Below are 13,721 nucleotides of genomic sequence, written 5' to 3'. Positions count from 1 at the left end.
GAAGGAGCACCTATCCACATGATACACTTGTAGAGATTAGTAATCCATTCTTCGGTAATGAGTTCTGAACTCGTTAGATCAAGATCGATTGGATCTAAGGGTTAGATCTAATCTAGAGTATCAATATGATCGATGCTGATTTTTATTTTCAGATCTTAATCTCATATTAAATCATATCATAGATCTTGATATGGTAGTTTAGACAAGATCTTATGCATATAATATAGGTTAAATTGTTTAATCTAACTGATCTGCTGCAAAAATTTTAAAATTGCATGCATAGAACTGCCAATTTTTTCTTCAATTGATATCAGAGCTAGGTTAATTATGATATGATTTTATAGATCTGATTTTATGTTATTTAGATTAAATCTATATAAGTTTTATTTTCAAATCTGATATTTGATCAGTCTTGTACATATTCAATTAGATGATATGAGTCGCAAAATACTCAGATTGGATAATCACCAGGCCGTCCGGTCATAGAAACAAGTAGAGCTATATGACTCTCTCCTTCCATTCAATAGGATGCTCTTATGGCATATAGGGGTACCACTATAAGATCCCATGAAGAAGAATGCGAAAAAGAAGAATTTATTTTTCCATAAAATCTTAGATCTTGAAGCCCTAAGATTTGTTATATGTGATGCAAGTTGTAAGAAAAGTAACAATATCTAATCTTAAAGATTAAAATTATTTTAATAAGATTTATGATCATAAAAAATTTAGATATGATCTAAAAAATTTTATGATTTAATGTAAAAATATTTACATGAGAAAAGTTTTTAAAACTTAACCTAAACCCATGATGATGCTAAAATTAATTAAGAATTAAGTGTAGAATCGATTAGATCTAGAATTATGATTTTAAGATCTACTGACATTGCATAAAATATGGGGGTATGTGTTGGGAAATATGTCCTAAAGTCAATCATCTAAGCGGTAGATGATTGAAATTAGTATATGAATTATCTAATAATAATAGTTATTTGGCAAGTTCATCATAAAAGTTCTATCTTCTTTAAATAAACTTTTAAATTATGATGAAGTCCTTAGAATCACAATCAATCGATAAAGTATGATTTATCGAATGGTTCTTAAATTATTCATAATCAAATGATAAGTTATTAACAAGGACGATAACTTATCAAGTGTAGGTCGCTGTATGCCATATGCGTTGGTTATCCTCGTAATCAAGTGGTGTGGAGACACTGGTATGGCATCCAGGTAAGATGTAGAAGTACATCTGCATTAAACATGACCAATGTAACACTCTACTATCAAGAATAGTTAGCTAAGACCAATGGGTATAAGTGTCCCTCCAACCTGAGATCACCACAATGACTTGCAAGCAACTCACTGTGCTTTGGTGCCGGACTGTCTATATTTTTAATATAGGTTCGAAAGATTTTTGGATACAGTCAAGTACTTATGAAGTTGATGTATGAGTCAAGATGGGATTGACCACCCCTGATTAACTTCAGGAAGAGAATGTCTCGCTGTGTTTCAATTTAGCAAAACTTAGGCCTGGGTAATCCTCGTTAGGAGTTACGAGATTTGCAAAATTTTGAGACATAATAGAGATGACTTATATGAGTGATTGACAGCATACTCAAAGTCGTCTTGAGCATTATTAATCAAAAGAATAAATTATATGATAACCATGGGTCAGGGTTCTTAGAATGTTGCTTTGCATACATTCGATCTATCTGGACGTCGGGAACCATTGCAAGATGGTTACTTCGACTGGTACAAAAATTAGTTTCTATACTATCGACTTAGGTTCAAACCTATAGGGTTATACATATAAGAGATTATAATCTAATCAGATAGTTAATCGATGATTGAGAATCATTCTAAGATTAAACAATCAATGAGATTGATGTTTGACCTAATACAAGTGTCGCAGGAGGATCAATTAACAATTAGATTGCTAATAGGCTCAATCTGATTGAGCAATTAAATTGAGATCAAGTCTAATTGAATTTGATTCAATTAGAATTAGTTTGGATTTAATTGGATTAAGTTTAATTGATTTATTGGATAAGCCAGTTGCAAGGGAGAACAAGTCCCTGTTCGACTAGGACTTGTATGCACCTAATTCCTAATTAAGTTAGGATTTAAATCAAAATTAAATATCATTTAATCTGATTTAATTAGACTCCTAGTTAGACTAGGATCATCATTAATTAGGTTATAATTAATTTGGATTGGGTTCAAAGTGTTTGACCTAATCTACATAAAAATCCTAATTAGACTAGGACTCCATCTCTTCTCTTGCACCTCCTAAGAAATCTCAAGCCCACGCCCACTAATTAATTTTTAGATATTTTTCTATGATATTTACATTCAAGGAATGTTATCTCACACCACTTATTCTAAAGATTTGAATCAAATTTTTTTTGATTCAATATGGAAAGAGATTTGGCTAATTATGGAAAGTGGTTTAGGTTTATCTTTTTTTTTTGAAAGAGTCCCTCTTCACAAGGACTCTTCCCTCCTGTCTTGCGCCAACTTTCCCCAAGCCTATCCTATCATTTTGTTGCTCCTTTTAAGCATCTTATCCTGCTCTCCATGAAATTTATGAGGGAGGGGGCATCCAAGAGTTGGACAACCCATGGACTCCTTGTTAGACTAGGTTTTATGACCTAGTCTACCATATAAAAAGTTGCCGCCCCATATGCTATCAAAAAAGAGTCAAAAATTCATGGCTTTTAGATAAAAATATCAGAGGAGAAAGAGAAAGGTATGGGTGGTTTGAGGCACCAAAATCCTTGGAGGAGAGTCTTCAATCAAGAGATCAAAGGTTGATATCTTGTAGAGAGAAAGGTAAGAGAAAAGATTATCTTCTCTCATTGTTTTTCTTTCATATTATTCTCTCTTTATTTTTTATGTTTTTTATGTGATAAAATTTGAGAGAGAAAGTGGATGGAAAGGATGGTTTGAGGCATCAAATTTCTTGGAGAAGAGTCTTCTATCAAGAGATCAAAAGTTGATGTCTTGTAGAAACAAAAGGTAAGAGAGAAGATATTTTTCTCTTATTATTTTTTTTTATTTATTTTTTATTTATTTTGTATTTTTATGTGATAAAAATCTAACAGAGAGAGAGAGGGATGGTGTGGTGGATTCATGCTCCAATGAGTTGGAGCATGGTGATCTAATTTTGGACATGATCTGATCATGTTCTGATGAGAGAAGAAGAAGAAAAGAAGGTCTTCTCTTAAGATTTCTTTTAGAATCTTTTTTCTCCATAAATCATGAGATTTTTTTATGAGAAAAATTAGATATCATGAGATTTGAAAGTTTAGAAAATATCTAGAGAAGATGGTCTCCCCATGCCCTAGCATAGAGATGTTCTCAGAACATCAATTGTTGATGTACTGAAAGAGAAGAACTGTCTTCTCTTAGAACTTTTTCTTTTATATTATTATTTTTGATTTTAGGGAGGTCAAAAGGTTTAACTTCTTCCTTATTCCTCCTCATACTCTTCATCTCTTGGAATGTCCAAGAAATTTGAAGAATATTTTTTAGATTAACCATCCGGAGGGATCTACAAGAAGCTAGCACTTCGAGCGGATCTTCGTTCGATGAATCTTCAATTTTGTTGCAGCCTCGTGTGGATCACCTGTAGAGGCCGGATGCATGTGCAGCTCCAAAGGCAATAAAAAAAATCAACCACGAAGTTTTCGACCCGCATAAAGGTAAGAGATCTGATTTCTTCTCTTCTCTAGATATGATCTAGGTTTTAGATCTGAAACAGTTTCAGATCTAGGATATTGATTTGATCAATACCAAAGTTTTTATTTTATAATTTATAAATATAATATGACATATTATAGATCTTAATTGTAGGGTTTAGTAATTTGATTACATGCATTTATAAATTAAATTATTTAATTTATATGTTCCGCTGTGTTATATTTTAAAAATATTTTAAAATTCATGCATGAAACTCTGTACCTTTTCCAACAGTGGTATCAGAATATCTAGGTTCTTTTATAATATGTTCATAATTATATTAAAATAAATCTAAAAAATAAAATAAAGATCGCACGGACTGTAGGTTGTCCTGCTGTAAGGTTTACCCCTTACAGTGCAAGGGTTGTCCTGGTACGTTGCGATCTAGAAAATTTAAAAGAATTTAAATAAATCTTGTCATGAATATTTTAGATTAGGTCTATTTTATTTCATAAATTTTTATATAATGTACATAGATTAAAATCAACCAAAAACAAGATCTTGTGAAGGTTCTGTTTGCTAATCGAACCGACTCGCCTAAAAATCAAGCCAGCTCGACCAGCATGCCAGCTTGACTTAAAAGTTGGCTAAATTATATTTTTGACTAATTTTAATCATTTTAACCTACAATTAGTATTTGTTAGTGAAATAAGCCAATCCATTTTTGAAATAAGTCGACTTATTTAGTGAAACAACACTAGATTGTATTAAATCTTTCAAAAGTTGAAAATGAATTTTGAAATACCGAACCCCAACCCTCAGCCATGAACTTATTTAAAAGAATTAAGAGATTGTTTAGGATCTAGGTTTGTGATTTAAAGATCCTAAGATAATTTTATAAAACATGGGTTAAAGGGTAATGGATTAGCTTTGATCAGGTCATTAACTGGATTAGACCTAGGGTTAGATTAAATATGGACTAAGTTAAGAAATTGATCAAACCTAATTAAAAGTTAATTAGGATTAGGTCATTTCTATAGATCACTTCAATAGTTGTAGTTGATCAAAGTCCATATATCTAACAAATAGACACTGATCGTGGCTCAGTGGCTGAGCTCGAATCTTTAGGCAGACCAAATCAAAACTGATAAACCAGTTGGTGTCTAAGGTAAACTTGACTGGTGGTTTTTAATTGGGAGCTCGCTTACCTAGCCATTTCTGATGGTGTCTAAGGCAAGCTTTGGCAAACCCTCCCATCGATCATACTTATCTGGCCAATGTGATTAATCAGATCTTGATTAGGTTGCTCATTGATTCGTGCTAATCCATGTCACATAGAAAATCAGTGAATCTAATTTCATTCAGTGAGACTGATCTAGGTGCCCATGGATCAAATTTGATCCTAGTCCTTGTTAATGACTTGAGAAGTCAATGGGAGGACTTGAGTTGGTGAAGTCAGTGGGAGCAAATTGATCCATGTCTTTTTTATCCTTAAATCATTAATAATTTTAAATCTTCTAAAATTATTAGATCCTTAAAATGATAAAGTTATGGAGATAACTGAGTCATAGCCTCCCATTAAGGTGTTTGATAATGAGTCCATTAACTCAATAATCATTGTAGACCCAAAGGCCTGGTACTTGTTGACTAATGGAATTATCACTCATCATATGATGACTTGAAAGTGTCTCTCTAATGGTGGTTAGGTTAGCCAGCCAAAATTGGGCTTAATCATTAGTTGGTTAGATGCACCAAGTATGGTCATATTAATGGTTGGACCTAACCAGATCCTTACAGTGGAGGCCAAAGCCTACTGATTAGGTTTCTGGGGCAAAATTAAATTACTAAAAGTTGTTTGGAGAAACAATTGGTTAATAAACCTACCCATAGATGCAGATGAGTTGGCTGACCAAAGTCGGACTTATCTGTAGTCTATGTGGATTCTAGTACCTACTAGAAAATTAAAGTAATTTTTTGAATTGGAGGTAGAGGCTACCAATTTGAATAAAATAGTGGGAGAAAGTTGAGACTAAAGTCCAAGTCTCTAGGCTTAAAATAATTCATATACATTAGGTCATTGTTCTCTTTTCTCAAAATAAGACTAAACCTTAATTGCTCCAATCGCTGTTAGATAGTGATGACTTATGGGACCCAACTTCGTTAATTAGTATCGAAAGTTGAATTTGGTTCAGTAGTACGAATGGGTTCGTATTGGGGCTTCTTAGTCTAGACAAAATAATTAGTCTAAAATTGATCCAAATTAGGCATGCTGCTTCTATTAGAAGCAGGGTCATAGGAAGAAGAATTGTCTTGCTTCCCTTGACCATAATAGGCTAAACAAGAGAAAGGAGTAAAAGTTGCTCATCAAGGATGTTATATAATAACACCTTAAAGTTTTTCTATGAAATTCTACTACCTAGGTATTAGATACTGATGGTCTTATTGTAGGAACCAGATCTAGAATTTCAGAGTTAGATCTTGAAACTTTTTCAAGATCATACAGTGGAAGACTAAAATAAATAAAAATTATTTTCTAAAATCAAAAAATCCCTAGATCTAAGATCTTATTATATGATTATTACATAGCATTAAATTAGAAATTAAAATATATATATACAGCATGAACTACATGTTGATCATATCAACATGTTTCTATACTACATCTAATGTATGTATTAAACAATAGATCAGATCTATTACCTTGCAAGTTAGACGTTCTAACCTCGCTGATCCGGGTTTGAGGATGATGTTGCAAGTCGCACACGCATCCGATCTCTAGGAGTCATCCACACGAGCCCACGAATCTCGATCAGAAGTCCTGCTTCAGAAAATCAGCACAGTATGCTAGTATTGCGCTGATCCTTCTTTGATCGTTGATCAGGTCCCTCCTTCTTCTTGATTTGGACTCTTCCAAAGATGGAAAGTAGGAGGAGGAGTTTCAAATCTGAGACACTCTCTGAAAACTCAAGATGGAGGGAGGAAAGATATGAAAACAAACAACCCTAGAAGAAGACCCTCTTCTTCTTCTCGTTTCTCTCTCTAGACACCCTATCTTGTGTCCATTATATCTCCATGACCCAAAGATATTTCTCTCTAATTTTTTGATGGTCCAAAGGTCTCTCAAATCTCTATCGTTTTCAAAAATTTCATAAAGAAACTCATTTTATACAGAGAGATATGATAGAGTCCTTGTCTAGGTCAAATACCTAGTCAAGGCTTATCCAAACATGGCAAGATAAGGGGTGCCCAACTCTTGAGCACCTCCTCCTTATTTTCATGCATGGATCACTAGCAAGGGATGCACAATGTATATTTTAAAATCCATAAAAATTTAAAAAAAAAATTGGATAAATTTGGTGCAAAATTAAAAGAGTTTTGGATTTCTAAAACTCTATCTCATAGAATTCGAAATCCAAACTTATTCCTCTTTGATTTGATCCAAACCACCTTCCATGTAAGAAAGAAGAGAGGAAACTTTTGTGAACATAGGAGAGACCTGGGAGAGGGCTTTTGTCACACAAAATAAGAGAATATTGGCATTGAATGAGAGAGAGGGCATGGGGAAGGCTTATGTGGCGCAAGGTGGAATCCTAGTCTTACTAGGATTCTATCTTATGACCTATTTTAATTTGGTTTCTCAAATCAAATCAAATTAAAATTAGATCAACCCAATTAAAATAAGTCTTAACCCAATTAAGAACTAATTTAATTAGATTAAGTTAGATTTAAATATGATTTAATTTTCTAATCAAATTAAAAATTAGATTGACCCAAGTCTTCGTTGAACTAGGACTAGTTTTTCCTTGCACTTGGCTTATCCAATAAATCAATTGGACTTGATCCAATCAAGCCCAAATTAAATCTAATTAAATTATATTTAATTAGACTTAATCTCAGTTCATTGACTTAATCAAATTAAGCCAATTAGCAATCGAATTGCTAATCGATCCTCCTGCAACACTTGCACTGGGTTAAATGTCAATCGTATTGATCATTTAACCCTAGAACGATTCTTAATCATTGATCAACCATCTGATCGGATCATGAACTTTAATGTGTGTGACCTCATAGGTCTGAACCTAAGCCAGTAGTATAGGAATAAATTTTTGTACCAATCGAAGTGACCATCTATCAATGGTACCGATGATCGGATAGGTCGAATGTATAGAACAACATCCTTAGAACTCATGCGGATATAGTTTTCATATAATTCATCTTCTTGACCAAAATGATCATAGGATATCCCAGAGTTCCACTGTCAACTCTGATCAGGTTGTCCACATTGTATTTCAAAATATCAAATCCATCTGATAGATTACCCTGGCCAAGATTTTGCTAAATTAAAATACAGTGACTCATTCTTCTCCAACTCTTGGAGTGGTCAATCCCATCTCGATCATACTCTGACTTTGCAAATACTTGACTGTGCCCAGAAGTCTTTCATTTCTGAATTAGAAATTCAGTTAGTCCAGTACCAAAGCACAGTGAGTTACTTGCAAGTCACTGAGGCGATCTCAGGTCTAAGGGACACTTATACCTATATCCCATCAGAGACATTCTCGACAGCAGAATACTCTAAAGTTGGTTACATTCAATGATGATATACCAGTTGTTGCCCAGCTATGCAACCCAAGAGGAGAGGGATGAATTGGATTTCTAAAAATTTTAAACTTAACTTTCAACTTATGAAGATTTTTTAACAATAGCAAGATAAGTAAGGAGAGTGTAATTGATTCAAGGCTAATGGTTGAATACAAGAATGCAAGAGAATAAAAAAGTTCTAAAGAAGAGCAATTAGGCACAACACAAAGAAGAAGATTTATAGTGGTTCGATGCCAACCTTGCACCTACATCCACTCTCCAAGCTCCTACTTGGAAATTCCAATCCACTAACTTGTATTCAACCTGAATACACTCGTCAGAAACTCCGACTCTAGCTATCCCAAGCTAGTCCACTTATTTTTCAGGTATAAGCCAACCCAATACAATCCGATTCAAGGTTCGGATCAATCTTTCCATATTTTGGAACCCTTCCAAAATAAAAACAATAACTCAAAAGTAGTATTACAATTAACAGCACAGAAAATACAAAAGAAGCTCCTTTAATGAGCGAATGAAGCTTTAAATATACTTTACTCAAATAGAAGAAAGCTCTTTCTGATTTCCTCAAGATGGTTGGAGACTTGAATGAGCACTTGAGGAGTTGGTGAACTTGAATTAAAGGCTTCTTGAATGCTTTGAGTGGGCTATTGCTTAGAGCTGAAATGTATGTTTGAAATCCTATTTAAAACCTTATTCTTTTTCTCTTATTTTGATTTCCTCCTTTAAGTCCCTTTATATATCTTCAAATAATGGTGGAGAGTAATCTGGACTGAAATAGAGCCGTTAGACCATATTAAATGAGTATTAAATGCAAATAAAATGGATAAAAAACTAGCCGTTGTGGAACTTTTTCGTCACAGGGATCGACTCATAGGGTCGACTCATGCTCATGGGTCGACTCATGGAGTCGACCTCTATGAAAAATAGTAGAAAATAATGATTCTATAATTTTAGCCTAAAAGCAGCAGAGGTCGACCTATGGGGTCGACTCATGCCTGAGAGTCGACCCATGGGGTTGACTCACAGACTGTGCCAGCCAAAAAATCTTGCGTGCCATTCAGCTCTTTAAGCCATGAGTCGACTCATGGGGTCGACTCAAATTTATAAACATAATTTTTTTTCAAAATACACATCCAAAAATATTGAAATTGCCTCCAATAGATTACAAATCTTGTGTTCTTGCTCTTGAGACTTTCGAATCAGAACTTGGTAAAATTATGATTTTGCCCCTGAAATACAATAAATCTTTTTTCAAACCAAAATTATTAGTAATCTCCTCAAATACTTTGGAATCATCACAATCAATTCAAGGAGCAACAATCTCCCCCTTTTTGATGATGACAAAACACTTGAGCAAAAGCATATATAAAGTATTGAACATGAATTTCAAATTTATGAAGATGCATCACTTAAATATTATAGTCAAGTATTTGAATGAAATGCATCATAAGCAGTTTGAAGATAAATTTAAAATTTACTAAAAATTTAAAATTTGCTTATAAGTTCATTTGCTTGGGAAAAAAAAAGCTGAGCGAATTACTTATTGCTCATTCCTTATTGCTTATTGCTCAATCTCAATCTTGATTTTTGGATTTTTGCTTAATGTTCAATCTTTATTGCTCTTATTGCTTAATCAAAATCCTCTTCTTGATTTTTGAATTGGTTAATGTGCAATCTTTATTGCTCTTATTGCTTTGCTCAATCTCAATCTTGATTCTCTACTCTCCCTTTTTAACAGCATCAATTGAGATTCTCTACTCTCCCTTTTTTGAATATATTTTCTATTCCTTCCTTTTGATGGGATCAATTTAACTTCTTTAGCTTCCTTCTTTAATTGCTTGTTTTGTATTGCTTATTGTTTTACTCCCCCTCAATATAGCAATCGTAAAAGATATATCAATTTGGTCATTGAAAAGATATTGCTATTCAAGTTGATCACATTCAGAGATATTCATTGAAAGTCAAAGTGTATATATATATTTTCAAAAGATGAGTGAGTACAAAGATGTTTCAATACATAAGTGTTGACTTAGAGTACAAAAGACATGGATAGAAACTATCCAAGAGTCAAATAGTCAACATTGCATTACATGGCCTATAAGATAGATCCTAGATAAAAACTAAAGAAAAGACAGACTACACTGGATCTAATAGATATCATGACTAGATGGATCGGAGTCTGATGAATCAAAGATGGGGTGAGGAGATGAAGGATCATGTCCACGAGCTCGACCACGACCGCATCTGCCTCTGCCACGGGTAGAGGTGCCAGCACGAGTGGAGGGGTGAGAAGATCCTGAAGCCTGAGAAGCAAAGGACTGAGCTACAAGAGAGAGTCTGATGGTGTCCAGAATGTTTAGAGCTCTCGAAATAGATTGTAGCAGTGCAATGAACTGAGTGGAAGCATGCTCACTAGAGCCCCTGATCTCTCTCCTCAGAAAGTCAAAACCACTCTCTAAGACTCCTCGCAGTCTGGCTGCCTCCACAGATAGGTCTGAGACCTCAGTGATGTCCTCATGTGGCTGTGGATGGGCTAGAGCTAATACTTGCCTCTGCAAGTCGAATACTCTGTCAGTCAGTCTCATCACACAACCCTCAAGCTGCTCGATGCGTACTGACTGAATAGAAATCATCTGGAACACCGTGGAGATGTGGAGGATCAGTGTCTGATCAGATACATCGTGAAATATCGATCCCTGAGCAAAAACTGAAGTACCCATCTGATGAGATAGTATGGAAGCTACGCGTTGAGATATCATCTCTATCTAGTCATCAGCCAATCTGATCTCTGAGGGATGTGCTCTACTGTCTGACTGCTGGACTGAAGTGTGCCTCCTCATAGACTCTGACGGCCCAGCCTCATGGTCAGAAACAAACTAAATGTTAGGAGATACAGCCCTGTGATCATGGAGAGGTGATGAAGGTCCTTCCTCCTCTGCTCTGCCCTCAGCTCTCTCTTCCACACCCTTTGTCCAACCACCATCAGTCTTGAAAAATCCCATGTGGTGCAGAGTATGGCGGTTGATAGTGTCGGAGTAAGAAAGTCTAGCTACTGCCTCCCCCTCAAAGCTAACTCCAAACCTCTTGAATACTAAAGTGAGAGCCATACTGAAAGGCAAATGTGCCTTGGACCTATTCAAGGTTTCTCTCATAGCTTCAATCATCAATGCCGGGAGGTTCAGGGGGGTTTGAGTAATGACATGATACATAATGCAGATATCCCAGCCAGAGAGGAGATCGTGTCTACCACTTCTAGGGAAGAATAACTTGGTTACCATTTGGTGTAGAAGCCTCATCTCAATGGAAAAGATCTTGGCCTTTAATTTGTTTAGGCTTCTGTTGCCCAGTTATGCAACCCAAGAGGGGGGGTGAATTAGGTTTCTAAAAATTTTAAGCCCAACCGATTACTTAATTAATTTCTTATAATGAACAAGACAAAGATTTTAATTCAATATTAAATACCTAAAGCAGGAATGCAAGAATATAATAAAGATATAAAGTAAAGCGATAAAGCACACCACAAACACAAGGATTTATAGTGGTTCGGTGCTAACCTTGCACCTACATCCACTCCCCAAGATCCTACTTGAGAATTTCAATCCACTATCCTTTGTATTCAACCCGAATACAAAATGTCGGAAACTCCGACACTAGCTATCCCAAGCTAGATCACTTATTTTCCGGGTACAAGTAAACCCAAAATACTCCGATTTCAGGTTCGGATCAACCTTTCCTTGTTTTGAAAATCCTCCAAAAACAAGAACAAAAACTCACAAAGAGTAAGAATATTTAGAGCACAGATTAATACAATAACAGCTCCTTAAATGAGCAAATATAACAATAAAAACTTTACTCAAATGATGAACCCCTTTTTCGGATTTTCTCAAAGTGGATGAACGCTTGAACGAATGCTTGAGAAGAGGTTGATTGTTGATTGAAGATCTCTTGAAAACTTTGGACGATCTCTAGATCAAGGTTGAAACAATAGGCGTGAAGGATTCTCTCCTTGAAAGCTCTTGCTTTTCTCTTTCACAATCTCTCTGGTATATTGTGGATCCTCTCTCTTTTTCTTTTTGGATTTTTCGTTGATCTCAGGCTTTTTCGTGCAGATTTCGGATCCTCTCTTCTGTTCTTCTCAAATTATCTCGTGGATCCTCTCAATGAATTTTATCTCTCTTTTGATTTGATGATTGATCTTCTTGTTTTCTCTCCAATTTGATCTGCTATTTAATCTGCAATTTCTTTCACCATTTAAAGCATTTTGTAGCATTAGAAGCAAGAGAAAACAATTTAGGTAGATAAAGAGCCGTTAGAGCAATTTTAGGAAGCATAAATGGCAATTAAAACGGGCAAAAAAATAGCCGTTGCTGACATTTTTCGTCGCAGGGGTCGACTCATGAGTCGACTCATGCTTCAGGAGTCGACTCATGAGTCGACTTCTGTTGCACAGACCAGAAGGTCTGATTTCTGAATTTTTCGGCTCAAATCAGCAGAGGTCGACTCATGAGTCGACTCATGCCTTGTGGGTCGACTCATGAGTCGACTCACAGGTCGTGCCAAGTCAAAAATTCAGTGTGCCATGGGAATTTTTTGCGTGCCAATCAGCTCACAGTGCCATGAGTTGACTCATGAGTCGACTCATGCACTTCAAACCTTCATAACAACAAAAATATAAGTCCAAAAACAATGAAATTTTCACCAATAGTTTACAAATCATTTGTTCTATCAAATGATACTATCAAAACAGGATTTTAGTAAAATTATGATTTTGCCCTTGAAGAGCATAAGGACTTTTTCATTTTAAAATTATTTGTATCCCTTCAATCTGCTTTGTAATCATCAAAATCAATCTAGGAGCAACAATCTCCCCCTTTTTGATGATGACAAAAATATTTGAACAAAAATATTTATGTTAATGCATTAATTTCAAAAGAATCCATTATAGGTGTATATGCTTGAAAAGAGTATGATTCTTTTGGCATGTAAAATAGTTTGTCCATTTTCTTAAAGATTTGAAAAGGGTATTAGATCATTTTGAGTTTAAGATATATCAGAGCAAGAGAAGATAAATAAATTTTGCAATGTATCAGAGCAAGAAAAATAATTTTTATAATGTTATCAGAAAAGATTTTATAATGTATCAGAGTAAATGTTATAATATATCAGAGAAAATTTCACACTGTATCAGAGCAAATGTTATAATATATCAGAGAAACTTTCACACTGTATCAGATTAAATTTTATCATGTATCAGAGCAAGTTAAAAGAAATTTTAGGGTGTATCAGAGTAAATCAAATTTCTTAAGATGTATCAAGGTAAATAAAATTTCAAAAGATATATCAGAGCAAGTTTGAATTTTGAAATATATCAGAGCATATAAAAAAAATTACTTATTTGCATTGTACTTATGATTTTGCTTTTGATGGATGGCTTTTTGTTT

The sequence above is a fragment of the Elaeis guineensis genome, chromosome 5 (genome assembly GCF_000442705.2).
Source record: "Elaeis guineensis isolate ETL-2024a chromosome 5, EG11, whole genome shotgun sequence".
NCBI lineage: Eukaryota > Viridiplantae > Streptophyta > Magnoliopsida > Arecales > Arecaceae > Elaeis > Elaeis guineensis.
Note: the sequence above shows the minus strand (reverse complement) of the source record.